Source organism: Panthera pardus, unplaced genomic scaffold (assembly GCF_024362965.1).
Source record: "Panthera pardus isolate Hobbes unplaced genomic scaffold, ASM2436296v1 HiC_scaffold_27, whole genome shotgun sequence".
NCBI lineage: Eukaryota > Metazoa > Chordata > Mammalia > Carnivora > Felidae > Panthera > Panthera pardus.
The window spans coordinates 87,190,943-87,207,965 of record NW_026526843.1 but is presented as its reverse complement, the minus strand read 5'-3'; the positions used below and the strand labels follow the sequence as shown (position 1 = coordinate 87,207,965).

Here is a 17,023-nt window from a genome sequence, read left to right as displayed (position 1 = left end):
GTTTCAGATTCTGTGTCTCCCTCTCTCTGACCCTCCCCCGTTCATGCTCTGTCTGTCTCAAAAATAAATAAACGTTAAAAAATGAAAAAAATTAAAAAAAATAAATACACATCCCAGGCCCCTCCCCAGACCCACTGAATCAGACTCTTCATCTCCACAGTATCTCCAGGTGACTCTTAGGCATATCGGATGGAAGCAAAGTTTGCCAAACCAAAATGTGACTCCTTGGCATATGCATTGTTTCAGCCTGCTTCTTTTTAAGAAATAGAAGGTTCAGGAAGGCCCCTTGCCCTTCCGCCTAACTGCCTAAAAGAATCGGATGTAAGACCTGCTCCAGGAAGGAAACGAGAACCATAGATAACTGCAGTATCTTAGGAACTAGGTGTGCAGATGGGGAGAAATCCAGCAAAATCTGTTTGTTGAAATTCCTCCATGTTCCGTTGCTTATGGCAGCCCCTGGAAACACTGGTTTACCAGTCACTTACTCTCTTTCAGCTTCCTGTGAAATGTCCTCCTTGACGCTGAAGCCCCGGACCCCTCCCCCTTTCTCCTTAGCTCTGGACGGCACATGAGCCTCAACTGCCTGACTGCCTGCGGACCTCACATTCTCATGGCGCCCCTGTACCTGCAGAACCAAATGTGATTTTCCCATGTGAATCTGTCTCATGTCAATTTAATTCTTAGAGCTGCTAAAAGAACCTTGAAGGACAGAGGAAAATTCTCCTCCCCGTCACCCATGAAGCACAAGAAGCCAAGGTAGGGCACGCACATAGAGCCGAGCGGATGTCACAGAGCTCCGCAAGAGGATTCCCAGCACTTGTCAGTATTCTCCGTCCAGGGGACACCCCACCATCCCCTCCATTCCTCCTCCATTGGCAACAGATGCTTCCCACTTGGAAGGAAGTGAGATGAGTCAGGATGGAACTCGCAGAGACAGGGGAGAAAGAAAATGTGTCAAGGCAAGAGCCAATTACGTTGATGACAGATACGGAAAGGGGCTGGGAGATACGGCGGGAAAAGGGACAAAGCATTTCACTTGAAGCTTCCATTTTCATCCTGGCTTCTCGTACACCAAGGCCCCAATTTAAACGATTGGCTCGGACAGGTGACCTTAGGCAGGCCATATAAACTCTGTGCACCTCAGTTTCCTCATCTGTGAAGTGGAGATAATACTAGTACCTACCTCATAGGGCTCTGGTGAAGAGTCAATGAGTTAAGTTGCTGCCCAACGTCACTCGTCTGGTCAGTAAGGTCCAGCTGTTGTTGGAAGCCACCCCACTGGCTCCAGCATCCAACAATGGTTCTAAACCACCGTGCTGTGTAGCCACTGCGAAAATGAAAAGTTAGACAAGAACTGAGAAGCACTCCCTCCTTCAATCACAGCTTTGATAAACAGTCATTTCCAGATCTTCCTTCCTCATGATAACACCCACGTACGTCCTAGAAGAGCCTATGGGTTTTTCTGTGTGTTGTGAAAAGCTCAACCTGTATTTCTCACCTCACTCCATCACTGTGGCTACCTTCTCAGCACAGTGGGGACTAGGGTGCGCTAACTCTCAGGTCATCAGAGTATTTAAGGCTGAAGCAAAAAAAAAAAAAAAAAAAAAAAAAAAAAAACAAGCTTTCTTTTTTTTTTTTTTTAACATTTTTGTTTTTTGTTTTTTGTTTTTTGAGACAGAGAGAGACAGAGCATGAACGGGGGAGGGAAAAACAAGCTTTCTTAGTAGCCATGACAGGTGACTTGGAGAGATGCTTCAAAGTTTAACCATCAATTGGACCCAGAGGGTATAATGCTAAGTGAAATAAGTCAGACCAAAATAGGCAAATACCACACAATTTCACTCATATGTGGAATCTAAAAAAAGCAAAGGAAGAAACACGAGACAGAAACAGACCCGTAAACACAGCAGACAAACTGGTGGTTGCCGGTTGCCAGGGGGTAATGGGCAAAATGGGGCGAGGGGAGTGGGAGATACAGGCTTCCAGTTACACAATTAATCAGGGACAGGAAAATAAAGGCAAACCATAAGGAATATACTCGATGGGATTATAATACTGTTGCATGGTGATATACGGTAGCCACACTTGTGGTGAGCACAGCATAACTTACAGACTTATCGAATCACTACATTTTACACTTGAAACTAATGTAACATTTTGTCAACTATATACTTGAATAGAAATCGTTTTAGGAGCACCTAGGTGGCTCAGTGGGATAAGCGTCCAACTCTTGGTCTCGGCTCAGGTCGTGATCTTGTGGTTCGTGAGATACAGAATCTGAAGCAGGTTCCAGGCTCTGAGCTGTCAGCATAGAGCCCAAGGTGGGGCTCGATCTCACGAACCTTGAGATCATGACCTGAGCCGAAGTCAGAGTCGAGTGAGCCACCTAGGTGCCCCTAATTTCTCCCATTTACTAGAACGTTTTCAAATGTCGCCACGTCAGGTTCCACAGTGAAAGCACAGAGCCTGCTTGGAATTCTCTCTCTCCCTCTCTTTCTTCCCCTCCCCTGCTCACTCTCTGTCTCCCTCCCAAAATAAATAAATAAAACTTAAAAAAAAACTTAAAAATAAATAAATAAGTAAAATAATTTTTTTTAAGTTAACAATGATTTCATTCACTAACACCACAAGGAAAGTCTCTGGGCTTAGTTTTCTGAACTAAAGTCAACTATCTTCATTGAACTCTGATGTTTATGTCTGTTGCTGAAAACCATCACCAAAGCAATACAAGGCAAGAAGGAAAAAATAAATCAACGCACAGTATCCGGAGTAAGGCCAATTCTGAGACAAAAACAGGAAGAGTGGCAGTGCAGTGTGATAAAACAAACTGGAAGATTCAAAATCAAATAGACCTAGGTGCGCCTGGGTGGTTCAATCGGTTAAGCATCTGACTTCAGCTCAGGTCATTATCTCACGGTTCGTGAGTTCAAGCCCCACACAGGGCTCTATGCTGACAGCTCAGAGCCTGGAGTCTGCTTTGGATTCTGTGTTTCCCTCTCTCACTTCCCCTCCTCCATTCATGCTCTGTCTCTGTCTCTCTCCTTCTCTCTCAAAAATAAATAAACATTAAAAAATTTTTTAAAAAAATCAAACAGACCTAGGTGACAGAGATGTGTGACCCTGTTAAGTACCTTCGTCCCTCTGAGCTTCTATTTCACCATCTCTAAGGTGGGGATAATGCCATCCACTTCACAAAGAGGTTTTGAGAGCTCCAGGAGACATGCTTTGTAAAGCATGTGTCTACAGCCCTACATACAAGAGCCCCATGATCGATGGTAGCTGGTATCTATCTCAGACACTTAAGGAGTATCCATGCAGTTTTGTACTCCCAGCAACACGACGTAAAGACTTCCCATAAAAGCCACAGTTTTTGAGGCATCTGGGTGGCTCAGTTGGTTGAGCGTCCAACTCTTGCTTTTAGCTCAGGTCATGATGGCACAGTTCGTGAGATCTAGCCCCACATCAGGCTCTGCACTGACAGCTCGGAGCCTGCTTGGGATTCTCTCCCCCCGACCCCACCCTGCCCCTACCCTCCTTGTGCTCGCTCATTCTCTCTCTGTCTCTCAAAAAAAAAAATTTTTTTTTCAAAAAGCCAGTGCTTTTATTTAGTGAAAAATATAGTTACAAACAGCGGTATTTAGAAATACACACTGCTTGTGCTAGCCGCTCCTTATTTACAGAACAAGTGAAAGGGCAAACGAAGTCTCCATCTGCCGAGCTGCTCATCAGCTAAGACAGCAGAGTTATCAAACCCCAGAGAACAAATTACCTGTGTGAGCAAGCAAACACAAAGGAAAGCCCTTCACAAATAGGGGTCGAGGATGGAAAGGTAACATCAGCATGAATTCCAAGCTTTACATTGTAGACAGGCACACTCCTATTCTCTTGTGATTTCAGATAATACTAATGACTAAAACTCAGAATAAGGTCTACAATGTGGGAAGCACCAGGGAAGTACTTGATATTTATTAACTTACTTGGTACTAGAACAACCGTGACTGCAGTCATTGTATTATCTCCATGTTACAGATGAAAATACTGAGGCACAGACAGGTGTGGTAATTTACCCAGGATCACACAGCTCCTAACAGGTAAAGTTGGGATTCAACACAATGTAGTCTTCCCCACAGTCCAGGTCTTGGACTAAGGCCATACCATGTTAGATGTCGAATCCATTTCCTACCACATGGATAAGACTATCTGCTTAGATATATAAATGAAGATAAAGGCAAAATTAAGAAATATTAAGATTGAGGGTTTCAGAGTCCTTTCCCTGTAAACTCTAGAGCAACCTGGGGTGTCTAGGTGGCTCAGTCAGTTAAGCGTCCGACTTCAGCTCAGGTCGTGATCTCGCGGTCCGTGAGTTCGAGCCCCGCGTCGGGTTCTGTGCTGACAGCTCGGAGCCTGGAGCCCTTTTCAGATTCTGTGTCTCCCTCTCTCTCCACCCCACGCCTGCTTGTGCTCTGTCTCTCTCTGTCTTTCAAAAATGAATAAACATTAAAAAATTTTAATAAAAAAATTTTTAATAAAAAATTAAAAAATCTAGAGCAATCTAACCAACATGGAGGCCGTACTAGGAAGCGCCAGAAAGACAGCGGTTCAAAATTCACTCCGTTTCATATGTATTGTATTGCTGTCAGGGTCGCTGTCTGTTTTCACGTGGCCAATGATAACTCAGAGCTTCGACGTTTCCGCTATCCTGTACTGCCCCTCAGGCCTCGAATGGAGGCTGGCATGCTAGCCGCAAAGTGTAGCTAATCAATTACAGCAGCCAGAAATAGTATATATTCATGAGTACAGCGGTGGCCTTTAACCCACAGAGCAAGACCATTCCAGAGGATAGAAAACCAAACCTTGCAGCAAAACCTCAACTTTCACCCCGATTTTCCTATCCCGGGCAGCCCCAGAGAAGTCATTTTCGGCTTAGCCTTGCTGATAGTCATCTGCGTCACAAAACTATTACCCACCGAGCTCCTTCCTACTTAACTCAATGTGTTCTGAGCCTGATAACCAAGACTGCTGGGGAGCTGCTCAGGACTGGAGTTAATACAGAGACTCAATTGCATTTCACCCCAGAGGGGGCTGCTTACAGGTCAGTGCTGAGATAATCAGCCAGGCAGCTTAGCGGCCGCTGTCGGTTGTTCTAAAAACTGGGAAAATTCAAAAACATTTTATTGACAAATAAAAGTGACAAGTGAAATGCTAGGAAAACCGCCTCCTTATTTTTTCTTAATCGAATCTCAGCGAGTGACATTTCCCCCAGGCACGGTTTTGCTTTTCCTTGGAATTCCTCCTCCCAAATATTTTATGCTAAATCCCAGTCTTTGAGATGCAGAAACAATGGTAAGTCAGTAAGTTTCCCCAGACTGAGCTACCCATGGCTTGATATGCAACAGAAAACACCAGTGACAATACGGCCTCACTGATGAAGAGGAATTCTTGCAATTCATACATTTTTGAGGTCTTACATTTATTTACCGCTTGCTAAGCGAAGCTGTGTTTTTGGAGAACTGTTACGAAAAAAGTTCTGTTCCAGGTACTGTGGTTTACCCGGAATGCATAGTTATCAAATATATGCCAGATATGTTATAAACTAAGGATTCGAGTAAATAAGACACAATCCTAACATCACAGGTTTTGACCGTCAGCTACATACGTCCCCATGCTCTGACCTTCCCGCACACCTAGGATCACTGATTATGCACAAAAGGATAATTCTGTGCTATTCAGATCCCTCAAAGACAAAGAAGGGAGATGTCAAGTGAAATGTTTTCATTTTTTTTATTTTTTTTAATGTTTATTTATTTTTGAGAGACAGAGCGTGAGCGGGGAGACAGAGGGGGAGAGAGAGGGAGACACAGCATCCGAAGCAGGCTCCAGGTTCTGAGCTGTCAGCACACAGCCTGACGCGGGGCTCGAACCCACAAATCATGAGATCGTGACCTGAGCTGCAGTCGGACGCTCAATCGACTGACCCACCAGGCACCCCATGAAATGCTTTTCATTCTAAAAGGAGGCCTTAAACATCAGAAGAAAAGAAAAAAGGAGTTTAGGGATTGTAAGGTGACTAAAGCTATTTAAGAAAAGAGGTGTCTTGCTTTCTTAGAAAAGTGTTTCAGAAAGTTTAATCTGGAAAGCATGCAGAATTGGTGGAGGTAAATATAAGAAGAAGGAGGACAAGTTTAAAAAGGATGGTATGGAATGAATAAGCCACAGGGAAGAAAGGTTCAGCACAGGGAATAGCGTCAATGGTATTTTAACAAAGTTGTAAGACATCACATGGCAGCAACACTTGTGAGCACAGCATAATGTACAGACTTGTCAAATCACTGTGTTGCACACGGGAATCTAATAACATTGTGTGTTAACTACAGTTCAATAATTTAAAAAAAGATTATTTTAAAAATCTACTAGAGGGGTGCCTGGGTGGCTCAGTCAGTTAAGCATCCAACTCTTGACTTCCACCTCAGCTCATGATCTCATGATTTCATGAATTTGAGCCCTGTTTCAGACTACACGCTGATGGTGCACAGCCTGCTAGGGATTCTCTCTCTCTCTCTCTCTCTCTTAAAATAAAGAAATAAACTTTAAAAAAAGCCTACTATGGAATTTAGGCAGGGAATGGTCTTTCAATGTGGCTGAAAAGAGATAACCGCTTCTGGCCCAAGTAAAATAATACGGAGTATATTTACCCTCCCACCTAAAACAATGAAGACAGAAAACAAAATATATAGTCTAAGGGTTTTCAGATATCGGATATCAGGCATAGGACAATGTAGGACTCCTATAAAAGGGGAAACAGATAAGGGAAGGCCTATGATTTTCCCAGCTTAATGTCAAGACAGTTTTGAGGCCACCTCACAGAGGGAACTCAGAAGAACCCAACAATCTCCCTGAGTTAGAAAGATGGACTGAGGGGGTCCAAGAAGCCATGGTGGCTAAGGTTCACGGGACAGGGTAACAGAGGAGACACCTGCATAGAAACAAAGATCGATCTCCAGAAGATCTTTGTTATGTCTTCAGTAATGATCAGCACAATAGTATGAGAAGAAATCTACCTCAGGCTAAGGATAGAACTATCCAAGATCCTTGGAGACCAATGAGGGTCTTGAATACTTTGTCTTTCCACCAACCAGAGGGGGAAAACCTTATATTCCACAGGATATTAGAGTAACTACTCAACGCGTCAAGCGGTCTCCTGGCAATCTATGACATTCCTTACTTATAGAAGCATCACCCTCATCTCGGTCTTTGTCTATATGTGGCATTTTCCCTGTGTTTGTGTCCAAATTTCCCCTTTCTATACAGACACCAGTCATACCGGATTAGTCCCCCGCCTTTCTCCAGCATGACCTGACTGTAACTAATTATAGCTGCAATGACCTTATTTCTAAATAAGATTGCATTCTGAAGTACTAGGATTTGGACTTTAATATAGGAATTAAATGGAAGGAGAATGACTTTGAGGACAGAGGCATGAATGTAGAAATTGGTGAGGCTGTCACTCATCTCAACAACCCAGAGAGCACAGTCCTGGCGGGGGTGGGGCCTAGAGGTGGGGGTGGGGCAAGGCCATTTCCCAGGGCCAAGGGGGCAAAATTCTGGCCCAGAGCCTGCAGGAGCGAGCATTAATTAACCAAAGAGGATTGTTCTCAAGCCCTAAAATCTAAACGAATTCATCCTTCTAGGTTTTGGACTTGCTTGGGATTTGTGATACCTTTTTCTCCTTCCAGTTTCTCCCTTTTAGAATGGGAATACATATCCAGATCCTGTGTCGGTCCCACCTTGTACGTTGAAAGCTAGTAACTTGTTTGGTTTCACAGATTCACAGATGGAGAGGAATTCTGCCCCTGGATGAACCATACATCACCTGTACCATTTCTAGAGGATATTTGGGCAATATTTTGTATTTACTAATAATAGCGCTGTTATGGGCAAAGACGTTCTAAGATGCCGGGATGGATGACTATATTGTGGATGTGATGTGAATCTGTGAGGAACAGACAGCGGAATGTTATGGGTCAAACTGTGTCACCTTAAAATTCATATGTTGAAGTCCTTACCGTAAGTACTTTAGAATGCAGACTTATTTGGAAATAGGGTCATTGCAGATATAATTATTTAAGATAGGGTAACTGGTGATATAATTAGTTAAGATGAGGTCATGATGGAGTAGGGGGCATCCCTATTCCAGTATGACTGGTGTCTTTATAGTAAGGGGAGATTTGGATGTAGACACACACAGAAAGAATGCCAGGTGAAGACGAAGACAGACATGCTTCTAGAAGCAAGGAATGTCATCAATTGCCAGTGAACCGTCAAAAGCTAGGGGAGGCACAGAATACGTTATTCGTCATAGGACTCAAAAGGAACCAGAGTCCTGCTGACACATTGACCTCAGACATCCAGTCTCCAGCAATGTGACACAAGAAATGTTTGTTATTTAAGCCCTGAGTTTGTGGTACTTTATTATAGCAACTCTAGCAAACTAAGATAATGGGCACAAAATGATTTTCTTAATGTTTGTTTATTTTTGAGAGAAAGAGAACAGGGGAGGGGCAGAAAAAGAGACAGAGATCCAAAGCTGACTCGGTGGTGACAGAAGAGAGCCCGACGCGGGGCTTGAACTCACAAACCATGAGATCATGACCTGGGCAGAAGTCGGATCTTTCACCAACTGAACCACCCAGGCACCCCGATGATATTTTTTATTGTTAAATCTTGTATTAGGTTTCTCCAGAGAAAAAAGAGATTTTTTTTTTAATATAAGGCATAGGTTCACACAATTTTGGAGAACGAGAAGTCCCAAGATCTGTAATCAGCAAGCTAGAGACCCAAGAAGAACCAGTGTTTCAGTTCAAGTCCAGAGGCAGAAAATATGCCAGCTCAAGTAAATAGACAGGAGTTCCCTCTTATTCAGCCTTTATGGTCTATTCAGGTCTTTGACCCACTGCAGTAGGCCAACCCCCATTGAAGAGAGCAATCTACTTTATTGTGCCTAACAATTAAAAGGTTAATCTCATCTACAAACACCCCAACAAACATACCCAGAATAATGTTTGGCCAAATGTCTGACAACTCTGTGGTCTTGTCAAGTTGACATATGAAATTAAACTTCAGGAGCAGGCATTTTAGCATCAACAAAATTGGGGGATTTTGATATGTTTAGTAGTCTTTTTTGTTTTTTGGGTTTTTTTTGCTTCCTTTGTGAATTGCTTGCTCTTATCCTTGGCCCCCATTTTCCTGCTGGAGAACCCATTTAAAATCTCTGTGCTTGTCTAATTAAAAGGCCAAATAACAATTAATAAGCATGTTGAGAGCAGATATAAGCACCCATAATTCAAAACTATTTTTATTTTCAAATGTTCCCTTGCAATTATTTTTCATTATGAAAGCTTATTGTTGCATGATAGCAGACTTAACGTATAATTTTGTATTATGCTCTCTTGATTTATCTTACATCAAATCTTAAAATATCATTTAATATCCTATTCTAAACTGAAAGTGGGGAGGAAGTGGCAATTTGAAAAGAAGGTATTTGTTGCAATATAACCAAAGGTGAAAAGGAAGCTTAGGAGCACCCAGGTGGCTCAGTTGGTTAAGCATCTTGATCTCAGCTCAGGTCTTGATCTCAGGGTGGTAAGTTCAAGCCCATGTTGGGCTCCACACTGGGCATGAAGCCTACTTAAAAAAAAAAAAAAAAAAGCTTATAGTTTTATTATATTTCTTTCCTCTTTCTTACTTCGTATATACCTGATTTTGTCTCTCTTACTTCTTTGCTATGCACTCTAGAAATGGCCCAGTGCAAACCATGATTAACTAACATAGCACAGCCACGGGCTTTGCCTTCAACAAGCGCTAGCTAGATGGAGACAGGGAACTGGTGCAATGGAAAAGTATAAACAGGGCATAACGTTGGCCCCCAGGGGGCAATGCTCATACTTTCCATGCTGACACTTTGTATAAACTTTGACAAAATGAAGCAGGCTCTCTTCTCACATATAACCTGGCAAATCTTGCTCACTGCATACTGGGACTACAGCTCTAATTTGAATGGAATTAGGCCCAGAGAAAAGGTTCTGGAAGACAGTGTTTGTTTGTTTGTTTTAAAGTCACATCCAATGAGGTCTGAAAGTCACATGCCTATGCAAAGGACCTTTCAGAAATGCTGAGCCAAGCACATCTGAAAGACTGTGTTTCTCCAAGGGGTTCAGGTTACCTCCTTGTACCCTAAGCAGTTATTTCTTGAAAGACACAGCTGGAGACCAGCTTGAGGCAATTTTTCAACAGCAAAGCAGCCTACAGCATGGGGGGAAAAAAGCTGCACTTAGAATTAAGAGACCCAGAAAACTAGGGAACAAGACTGACTTCCTTCAATTTATACCTTAAGGAAGTACTGGAACAAAGATTCTACTCTTCGGTTTCCTCATGTGTTAAAAAGGATTACTGGCTTGAATACTCTTTTAATTTAAGGTACTCTCTATTCTACAATTCTAAATCCAGTGGTTGGTAGACTGGGTTCAAATCGTGGCTTTGTTATCTGTTACAATATTTATCCGTAGTGTTTACAGATAAAGAACCATCTCAGTTATAACTTCTAATGTATCTAAAATGCAAAATCCAATGCCTAACATATAGCAACCAATTAACAGCAGCAACCTAAAAAATAATGATCTTTTCACTAATACAAAGAAACCTTTTCTTTTCCATTTTATAGAATTATAAAAATGTTAAAAATATACGGTTTTCAAGAACAGCAGTTGAATCTGCTAACCTTACAGAGAAGAAGTCTGAACATTACATCGGGTCAAATCACCCAGCTAGTTGTAGAACGAGAACTGGAAGCCTGGCTCCCTGGCTTTCAGATCAGGGTCAGTTCCGGTCTGCCTTATTCCCAGACTACAAACTGCTGGCAGGCTGGGTGTCCTGGTCCATGCCTCTACTTTCCCTCAAACTTTCTAAAGGTTCCTCCAGGGAGAAGAGAAAGCCCCCTTTCGTCTTATTCCTGATCCATGCCTATACCTGGTAAGGGAAGTCTTGCCCATCCTGACCTCAAATCTCTTACTTTACCTAGGCCATTCGGTGACTGACTAGAGCAACTCCTTGCTTCCTTTTCCGACTACCTGTGCCTTCGCACAACTCTCTGATAATCCATGTGTCTGGTCACAGATTGCTCATCCCCATTTCGATTTAAAATAACTTACTTTCCCAAAGGCAGCAGCCAATGCCTCATGGAAGGAAAAAGGAACACCTCTCTCTGCTTGATTAATGCATTTCCCCTCTTCCCTATCGGTGAAATCTAATCAGAGGATTTTTCTGACGAGGTGCGTCTCCATTTAGTTTGCAACATGGAATTTATATAGACATTCTGTGGTATATTCTGGGTGTACAAGAAAACAGAGAACAGGGGCGCCTGGGTGGCTCATTCAGTTAAGCATCCGACTGCGGCTCAGGTCATGAGCTCATGGTTTATGGGTTCGAGCTGGCAGGGCAGACCCTGCTTGGGATGCTTTCTCTCTCCCTCTCTCTCTGCGCCTCCCTGACTTGTGCTTTTCTCTCTCTCAAAATAAATAAATAAAATTTTTAAAAAAGAAAATGAAAATACAGAACAATTATTAAAGGTCAGAAGAGGTCATAGTTTATCTCCTTACACCATAAATGGAAAAACTGAAGTCAACAGGGCTTAAACGACAGGAAAACTGGTAAACAAGTCTTAGAAGTGTGGGGTTTCAGAAACATCTGCAATATTTTTCATTGTTTTCTTTTCTGGAGGGAAGTGAGGAAACAGGAGGAGACAGGACAGGCTGGCCGTGGGAACAGAAAGGAATGGCAGCAACCCTGGATAGATGGAAAAGGGGTCGTTTTCCCCAGTCTTCCTCTGAGTTTTCAATGTACTGTATGAAGAGGAAGCAGGGGCAGCACATCCTGAAGAGGAAGGGTCTGGATCGCAGGTTTTCCAAGGGACCACAACACACGTGCCTGAGTAAGTGTCAGCTTGCGTAGCCAAGTTCACAATCAGGTAATGTGACTTTGCCTTATTTCTGACCACTGCAGTTTAGGCCAATAAGCGGAATAAGAATTGAGAGCACAGTCTACACCAGGCTCCAGAATATATCTTCTGCAGTAAAACCTTGCTTTGTGAGCATAATTCATTCGAGAAACATGCTTGTAATCCAAAGAACTCGTGTATCAAAGCAAATTTCAAGAACCATTGGCTCAGTTGTGACCATGTGACATTCGGCGTCATGTACCACTCGTATTGCAAGACATCGCTGGTTTATCAAGTTAAAATTGATTAGAAATGTCTGCTCGTCTTGCGGAACACTCACAGAACTCACTCGCAATCTAAGGCTTTACTGTATACGGATACACATACATATATACACACATATATATTTATCAATGCCTTTTTCTTCCCGGTTATTATATTCACGTTTATTAGAGGGCAGAATTTAAGAAGTCGTTCACTTAACTGTTCTCTAGGACATTCTTGAGGGGAAACACCAGACAAAATGGTTGATATTTCATTAAACTAGTCACATGGAGAACTTGCAAGAGGGAACACTCATAAATGTTCTAACTACATATGGGAGTATGGACATGGCAGGCCTGAGGCCCAGGTTCAAGTCCATAGATATTTCAAGACACAAAATTCATTTCATTTCTTTTTGACCCAGTTATTCTTCCTCTGTCTTCATGTTGTGCAACCTTGCTTTGCTGAATACTATGTAAAGGTCGAAAAATAAAACTTCTACACTAAGCAGACTTTTAAAAAAATGTTTGGGGCGCCTGGGTGGCTCAGTCGGTTAAGCATCTGACTTCAGCTCAGGTCATGATCTCGTGGCCTGTGAGTTCAAGCCCCACGTCGGGCTCTGTGCTGTCAGCTCAGAGCCTGGAGCCTGCTTCAGATTCGGTGTCTCCCTCTCTCTCTCTGCCCTTCCCCCACTTGCGCTGTCTCTCTCTGTCTCTCAAAAATAAATAAAACCTTCAAAAAAATTTTTTTTAATGTTTAGTTATTTATTTTGAGAGACAGAGGGCGGAGTAGGGGCCAAGAGAATGAGAAAGAATCCCAAGCAGGCTCCATGCTGTCAGCGCAGAGCCTGATGAGGGGCTCGATCTGTGAACCGTACGATCATGACTTGAGCTGAAACCAAAGAGTCAGACACTCAAACAACTGAGCCACTCAGGTATCCCTAAACTAAGTAGATTTAATCAAGAGCATAACAAGTATACAAGAGTAACTAAAGATAATAGATTGAACAAACTCACTTTAATACCTTAAAGGCACAAAACCACAAGGATCTGATAAACAGAAGAGGCCACAACAGTAATAATATTTTGGAAACTGGAAAGCTGACAGGCAACCAAGGGTAAAGGATTTTAGGACGCACAAACTCTTAATCTTGAGCCAGCAGTGAGGAAACAACACAAAGTATATCCACTCGCACAACAAAATCCTCAGTAGCAGCATTCGGTACTTCTAGAAGTGAGGAGAGATGGGAAAAACAAAGATCTGAAGTAAGGAAGATGAGCTTAAATAAAATCTATTTGGGCAGCAATTAGGTCCCCAGATCCATTCCTTCACTCCTTGAAACTTCCTCCATTCACCTCAGAGCAATGTTGGAGCTGTATTCTCTAGAAAGGGCAAAAGTAGAGTCTTTGTACCTGGCATCCGCCAGTCGAGTAAAGATGCAAACAGACTGAGAATGTCAATACTGGATGGTGAGCTTTCCCCAGACCTCTGCGCTATCTGCTCCCAGAAATACTGGTCATTATGCCTTTATCCTCAAGGAAAGCTACTGAAAACATCTTTGCTCAGGAAAACAACCAATGAAACAGGAAAACTTCATCAAAGTTCCCCCAAAGATATGACCCAGCCAGATACCTACAGGGATATTCACAGTTGACAACTCCCACTGGTGTTACAATCAACTTTTCAGTGTCCCTCTTATAGATGTAAACGGACAGCCAAGGATCAGCAGAGACACAGGAAAAAAGCAATTAGAGGAAACAGATCCTTTGACTGACATTTCTGCTCCCTGAACAATCATCTATACACCTCACTGAACTGAGAAGATATTACAATCATGAAAAAAAGAACAAGATAAAGAGAAACAGGTTTATGAGGATTTTTAAAGATAAAAAATGTAAGTACATGTATATGTCACATTATAAGTATACATATCAAATGCATATACGTGATCACCTCAAATACATACCAACTTTCCCTCTATCTTGCCCTTGTGGTCCATGCCCAGTGACTACTGGCTCAGTTCTTTAAGTCACTTCAGGAACTAAGACGGCACACAAAATCCTGAGACGTAATCCATATATGCTAAATTACAGTCCACTAAAATAGTTTTTGTGTAACAATTACTATAATTTATCCCATTTATTGAATGGCTACTATGTACTAATAATTAGCTGGGGTGCCTTTGATACATTCTCTCATTTAATCGTTACTGCCCTGCAAGGTACTATTACTAGACACGTTAAGTAACTGGCCGGTACGTAGACGGTAAATGTGGGAGATGTGGGATAAGCCCAAATCTCCCCAAGTCCAAAACCTTTCAAGCGCAACATGGATAGCATGATGACCAGCCTCATTACCAGTAGATGTAGGGTCACTGGGTGGCCACAGCCTGGCTGGTCTGTCCTCATCATGTTCTCTTATTCACATGTTGAATCATCCATGCACAAACCATGTTTCTGGACACTAAATGATAATGATTATCATTTTATACACACAGAAACACACATAAATTTTCCATTTCTCTTCCTTAGTTAATATTATTTCTCTTCCCCCCCCCCCAGGGATATTTTTCCCCCACTATGTCTGAGCACATACGACCGACCAACCATGACAGGATTTGAAATCATGATACTCAGAACATAGAGCTGTCATCTTTTCTGCTGAGCTGGCCATTCTGGTGAGTGTTTGTCTTTTTAAATTGCCAATTCAAGTCTCAGAACTGGCCCTCCTGTCATCCAAGTAGCAAAGAGAAAGTCCAAATAGAGACGTTAGCAAAGAGAAAGTAGCCAACAAGAAGTCCATGTTAGGGGCTCCTGGGTGGCTCAGTCAGTTATGTGTCCAATTCTTGATTTCAGCTCAGGTCATGATCTCACAGCTGGCGAGGTCAAGCCCCACATCCGACTCTGTACTGACAGTGCAGAGTCTGCTTGGGATTGTCTCTCTCCCACTCTCTCTGTCCCTCTCCTTCTCCCTCTCATGCTCATGCTCTCTCTCTCAAAAATAAATAAAAAATAAACTTAAGAAAGTCCAGGTTAGAATATCTGCCCCGCCAAATTCAAGGCTATCATAAATTGGTGGTTTATTTAAATGAAGCTTTAAGAATGGGATAGGGTTCTCAGCAGCACAAGACTTGTTTAGATGGGATATAGCAGGGAAATACCACATCCTAACCTCTTGCAGTTTCTTAGCCTGCTGGCTTTCCCACCTCTTGACTACTACTAAAGCCCCAAAGGATCCTGCTTAATGAAGGGGTGGCCACGTATGACCCACAGATTTAAGGGCCCCAAACTAAATTTTCTCAGTGCACAGAGTTAATGAGGCTTTGAGAATTGACTCACACTGAACCAACACCCAGAGGTCTTCTGAGGTCAGACAGTACTAGCCATAGTATCCGGTCACTTATTGGCATCTGTCACAGTGGGTGCTTTGCTTCTCATTTTGAGATTTACTGTAGTTTTGGACCTCTGCTCATATAGCTCCTAACTTCAGGATCTCTCATATTTTTCCAGAATAAATGAAAGAAGGTGGTGTGGGGTATGTCTTACTAAACAAATACATTAACATAGGAGGTTAACCCATTCTTTTTTGCACAGAATTTTGGAAAACTTCTCAAAGATTGGTTCATGGATCACTTCCACCAGGATTACCTGGGAAACTTGGATCTGAGGCTTTGTGTATGGGAGACGTGACCTTAGACAAAGGTTTTGATACAGGCAGTTTATTTGGGAAGTGAACTCAAGGAGCAGGAATAAGGAATTGAAGAAATGAGAGGAAAGGTGGACAAAACAAAATAAGGATGCAGTGAGCAAGTTGGCCACTGCTACTGGTGATTGGTGGTCAGTTTTGGCAAGATGCCCAAAGACCATAGTGCAAAGGGTTTCAGCTCTATTCACTTGATGATGAAAGAGGAAGATTTTATTCGTTGGATTTTATCTCTCATTGCCCATGGGGTATTAATTCCCCCATACTTCTGAGTTATTCGTGTGTCACCACTGAGTAAGCTGTAACAGGCAATCCATGCGACTAGGTTGGAGTAGCTTGGGCAAGAAGAAGAGCCGCTCTATGGGGCAGGGGGACAGGTATATCCAGGTGCCCCTGTATGCAATGGACCAAAATCTGCTTAGAACTGGTTGGCATTAAGGGCACCTGGGTGACTCGGTTGGTTAAGCAGCGGACTTCAGCTCAGGTCGTGATCTCGCAGTTTATGGGTTCAAGCCCTGCATCAGGCTCTGCACGGACAGTGCAGTGCCTGCTTGGGATATTCCCTTTCTCCATCTCTTTCTCTCTCTCTCTCAAAATAAATAAACTTAAAAAAAAAAAAAAAGAACTGGTTGGCATTAAGCTACTGGAGTCCAAGATGGGGGTCAACTCAAGTTGCCAATACCGTATGAAAAATACCACTTCCTAGTAACCCATCCATTCTGATGGGTTGAATTCTGTCCCCCTCAAAATTCAATTGTTGAAGTTCCAGCTCCCTGTACACCTTAGAATGTGACCTTATTTGGAAATAGGATCATCTCAAATGCGTTTAGCTACTGAATTCTTAAGTCAAAATATGGAAGGCCCCATAATCCAATTTGATCGGTATACTTATAAAAAGGAGAAACTTGGCCACAGACACTCACCCAGGGAGAACACCAGGTAAAGACTGCAGTTATGCTGCCACAAGCCAAGGAAGTACCAGAAGTTAAGAGAGAGATCTGACATGATCCTTTGCTAGTGCCCTCAGAGGGAGCACGGCCCTGCCGACCCACTGATCTCAAACTTCTA

General features: G+C 42.7%; 1 long non-coding RNA gene across 1 annotated transcript in view; it reads right to left on the bottom strand.

Annotated features, from left to right (window-relative positions):
• Positions 1–973: 973 nt before the first annotated feature.
• LOC128773837 (uncharacterized) overlaps positions 974–17,023 on the bottom strand; it is a 142,537-nt gene continuing 126,487 nt past the window's right edge. Inside the window, exon 4 of the long non-coding RNA XR_008418294.1 lies at positions 974–1,327. This is a non-coding gene — a long non-coding RNA (uncharacterized LOC128773837). The remainder of the gene's footprint in view (positions 1,328–17,023) is intronic.